Raw genomic sequence first — 5,500 nt, forward strand, 5'->3', positions numbered from 1 at the left:
CTCGAGCTCGAGCCAACAAGTAGCTGGCAAAAAATGCGGTAAAATCGTTCCCCAGCTGGGAGAACAGGCGGCGCAATCGATCCCCCCGCTTGTTGTGCCAACAACACAAGAGAGTACGCGTGCCCTATATTATTGTGGGCAAACCGTTCCCCAGCTGAACAATCTGGTAATAACCGAGGAGCATATAAGCCAGGCTAAAATGCTCAATATCAGTGTTGGACAACTCCTCGAGATCGAGCCCATGTCTCCTCTTAGATAGGAGGAAATAAAACGGAAATATGTCCGGGGCCAACCTTTGGTCAAGCCCGAGGAGGTCAAGAACCTCCCAACGAGAATGTATGAATTGCATCAGTGGTACATGAACATTACCAAGATTTCCAATCGAGAGTCCCTCATGGTGAATGTCAAGGAGGAGCATTACTTCCATGAGAAAGCTCTGTCCGTTGAGTATTCAGAACTATTTCAGTTATACAATCAAGACGCACTCGACAAATCTCTCGTCAGTTGCTATTGTCTGTAAGTGATTTCTTTCTGTAATTTAAGTCTCAAGCTAGCTGTAGTGATCATTTTGATCAATCATTACCTGTAATTATCCTCACTATATTCTTTTCTGTGGTATTATGCAGGATGAAGATGTATGAAATGAAAAAATCTGGACGCTATGGCATTGGGTTCATTGACCCAAATACCGTTAATGAACACACATGGAAATATTCCAAGTTGTCGAGCAAGTTTAGAGGAAAGCATGCTAGAGTTCTTCAAGCGCCTCAATACCAATGAAGATATACTACTTCCTTACAACTTCCTGTGAGTCACACTGTCTTGTACTACAAATTCTGTTTTTGCTTACTAGCTAGCTAGATGTTAATAATTAAGTGTATAGGGTTTAGGGTAGTTGATTAGTGTTGTGCACATGCCCGCTTAATTAAGACATGCAAACGTGTGCGCATCCAGTTACCACTGGATCTTGTTAGTCATTAAAGTTGATAAAGGAACAGTTGAAGTACTGGACTCACTACTTAAGAAAGAAAGTGACTTCACCATCTTGAAGGGGATACTCGATTGGTAATTTCAGTCATTATTAACTATATCTCGGCCTATTTAATTAGTTCTTCATTTCCTGATATCAACTATTTAATAAACCCTTTATTCATTTTCTTTGCTGCTGGGCAGGGCTTGGGCAAAGTTCATTAAGGTGACTCCAGGAAACTGGAAAAAAAAGTTGTATTGGTGGCGACCCAAGGTAAGTAATTAAGTAGTACTAGCTAGCTAGCTACCATCTCTTTAATTCTTTTCAATACCATTAATTAATTAGCATGCTTGATTAATCATTATCTGATTAAATTCCATTCTCGTAAAGGCCCTGAAGCAGGCGCCGGGGACTGATCTGTGTGCATACTACGTTTGCGAGAACATTCGCATGATGGCGTCCGATAGGAGCAGATCTCAAAGACAGGACTGGGTACATTTGTCAGAACACTATTCACAAATTTTTACACCATTATCGATATCTAGTCACACAACTAATACACATGCACATTGATCTTCTTAACAGTTCAGAGAGTTGCGGGAGCAGCTCCTACCAACGGAGCGCATACTAGCACTTCAAGAGGAAATAGCGGAATTTTTGCTCGACCAGGTCATAGATCCCAAAGAAGAATACTATTATCCACTACCGCCCCCATGAACCACTTGTCATCGTGCTCCGAAGGCACCAAGGCAACATGTAGGAGAAATTTATATATATATATATACATGTGTATGTGTGAATAATTAATGGTGGTTGTGAGACATTCGATGATACCAACCTGTTTATATATATGCATAACGTGTACAATATATGTAGTATCGTAAAATACTAGCAAACAAAAAAGAATTAAATGAAAAACACAAAATAAAAGGAAAAATAAAACCAAACCCCCCCAAACATTTAGTACCGATTGGTGTTATCAACCGGTACTAATGGTCTACCCGCACCCGGGCCTGGCTCGTGCCACGTGGTGGCACTTTAGCGCCGGTTCGTGAAGAACCGGTAGTAAGGGGGAGGGCCTTTAGTCCCCACTCTTTAATGCCGGTTGTAGAACCAGCACTAAAGGCCCTTACAAACCGGCGCTAAAACCCGGTTCTGCACTAGTGCTAAAGATGGCACCTCCCTCCCGATTCTTGGTGTTTTGCCATAGCACCGTCAGCATTAGCTTTGACGATCCATCCTTCAGCTGGCTTTTTCCATCGCTCCAAGGCGTTTCTTTCTCTCTGTGGAGGTACTTTCTCATGCACAAACTTCCATTCAGCAGCAAGCCGAAGCACTCGTTCACATAAACTCCGTGGGTCTTCCATTCTACATGTCTCCTTTGCTTCATTCCTCGCAGTCCATAGCTCATACCAACTCCTAATCACAAGTTCCTTTTCTTTAGACCCTCTTCGAGATCTTTAAACTCTTTCTTCTTCCATGACACAATCTTGTACTTTTCTAACGGCAAGCATAGGAAAATAACAAAAGTGTCAAACCACATACCTGTAAATACCAATAAGGGTTCTCCCATAATTTTAATTTGAGCCGCAATTCCAAGACTGTGATGCACACACGCAGCCATTAAAGTAATCAACCAACATCAGGAGTACCAAAACCGGTATTCCAAGGACAAAAAGTCGAACAACCATGTTGATGTCAGTGGGAGCTGAGAGTACGAATCACCATTGTCGACAACGTAGCAGCCAGGACAGATATTGCAAGGACAATCCTCCTCACGGAAACCATGAGGAAAAAACGAAAACCTATCTAACGAAGCAAGATGCAAAGCACCATACATAGACAGGTTTAATCTTCCAACACCACCATTCATGTCGGGAAGGAGATCCCGTTGTCGAACGAAGGGACGAAGATTACTTATTGTATGCCATCTCCAAAGAAGAAGAAGACGACTACCAAAACCCTAAACCAATCTAATGAAACACTACTATTATTAGGAACTCCACTCATAGGTCGGGTTCCCCACCCCTCTCGACGCCGGTGAGGCCGACTGGAGGAGGGGGAACCGATCTACGGTGGAGGCGGAGGTGATTGGCAACGGCTAGGTATTTTCCCGGAATGACCTCTTGTGGAGGAGGGCAGCTTGATAAGCAAGGCTTATGAAAATTATCGCCCACCATGGAGCTGTGTGGCACTCAGAATAATCTTGCATAACAAAATTTAGGTTGTGGGCTGTTAATTATGTCGCTGTTAATTCTGTTTGGCCCATGATATGAAAACTGGGCTGTTAATTATTTGTTCATACATTTTTAAATTTGTTGTTCAATTAAATAATTAAAATATATAAAAATAAAAATCGTGAGTTTCAGTCCTGCATGAAATGGATTCTTGCTTCTGTTGTTTGTGTACAAATTATAAAAAGAGGGTATAGAATGGGCATTGGATTCTGGTGTTGTCGAATCTGGCATGTGCCAAACTATAGCCGACCCGTTGGTGATTTATCTGGGCGATTTTGCTACGCTCGGCCGGTTCCGGCTCAGGAACATTTGCTAACTTCCGTGGAGTACAGGACACCTCTTGAACTGAGCCATCGAGCTTATTACTAGAAAGATACAACACTGTGTACGGGGAGTAAACTCACTGAAATTGTGTGCCATCAATGCAAGGCACCGATCCAGACACTAGCGAGCGGCATGGATATGCATCTCACTGAACGCCGTGCGCCAAAGGTATTATTCGGTCATGTTGTGTACTATGTTGTTTCACTATTGCCAAAAGGGGATGTTCTCTAGGGTTGCGTAATGCAAGAAGATGCTGAAACAATGTCATTGATCTTATCTTTTGCGGAAGTTTATTAAAAAGAGGAGTATGTTTTGTGGGTCCCCTGGGTGTCCTGTGTTGGGACTGCTTTATAACGAGAGTTTTTGATGTTGTCGATCCTTCTAGTGCTTTGCTTTTGTGAAAATGGCATGCTTTCGACCTTGCTTCTCTACGGTATCAGCTAGTGTGTATTATGGTTCTGGCGTTCTAATCATGTCGTTCATTAATTAGATGTTCCTTCAGGTTAAGCTGGTGTGCCAATGAAACACTGTATTTGCTTTCTATCTATATCCCTACACAGTGTGCGAATAACTTTGAATATTGTCTCTTGGATGGAGCCAATCCGACGATGCAGAAATAGCATATCCAAGTATTACTGGCTGTTGGATATCATCTAAACTTCACCGGTTTCTACCACATGTATGTATACTACTATATAGTGTATCAGTAGGGAACTGTATTGACTGTTGGATCCTTTGGATTGAATGGATCATATTGTATTGTCTTCACTCTGACCAATGTGTACAAATATATACCATCTGATTTGGCAATCCAACGGTCCAAGTTAAAGGGATCCACGTTGGGTTGAACAACCTTCCTGCTCTCATATCAGGTGGCAGTCGTTGTCAGAAAGGAAAAGCAGTGAAGCCGCTATAGAAAAAGGTTGTAAAACAAGTGAGACTATACACTAGCCTCAAGGAAAGCTAGCCCACGTGTAACCGGGTGCAGCATCCGATTTTGAGACGTCGATGCAGGCCGTCGGCTGTTCCTTTCAGCGATCAACCGAGACGTTCTACATGAGTTTAATATGAGACGATGGCTGAGGTACAATTAGGACAATGAGATAAATATGTGATATTATGGTTTCTCAAAAAATAGTATATAAAATGATGGTTCAAATTTGTCATTCTGATCCCAATTGCATATGCATCCAGAGTGAATAGTAAAATATGAGAAAATATATTATTTTTAAAAATCTACGTTTTGTCGATAAACATTAGTTAGTTTTATACCTACCTATACATTTCGGGGTGGAATGACATTTGTGGCGGACTGAGCAGAGGAAAAATCATTAGTCCAAAATACTCTCAAACAGTAGCTTCTTTGAAACATCACACGAGTGTTTTATCCGAATACATGTGCACTGGGGAGCAAAGATACCATATCCACGAAGATTGAGCTTTTCTGAGCTTCCCCTTATGAAAAGGTATGATCGGTGAGCACTATATAATTCTTGCAACTATGTAGTAGCGCCTTACATCTTTGAAAAAAAATGTTTTCTGACAATTTCGATGTAAACAAATTATCAATTTCAGGAGTCAAAATTAGGTAGCTCATATATTTCAAGGGTCTTGCATATTTCACATAAATTTTATTCATAATATGTATTGGACCAAATGGACTATATACGTGCTTTACATGTGCCACTGTACTAATACAATCTAGAAGATTCAATGGTTGATCTTAAGCTGTTTTGGTTTGTGACTAACTTTGCCAAAGGTTGCCACACATAAGGTTAGGCAAATTTGATCAACTTAGGTGAGTGTTTGGTTCAAGTCACACTTTAGGCAAGCCACACTAGGACCCCACATGACATACACCAAAAAAGGGTGGCAAGATTCCCTTAGCCTTGTCAACTTGTGGCTCTCATTTTGATGAACTAATCTTAGGCAAGCTTGACAAAAATATGTGGCAAAGTGTGGCAATGCA

Source organism: Triticum aestivum, chromosome 1D (genome assembly GCF_018294505.1).
Source record: "Triticum aestivum cultivar Chinese Spring chromosome 1D, IWGSC CS RefSeq v2.1, whole genome shotgun sequence".
Classification (NCBI taxonomy): domain Eukaryota; kingdom Viridiplantae; phylum Streptophyta; class Magnoliopsida; order Poales; family Poaceae; genus Triticum; species Triticum aestivum.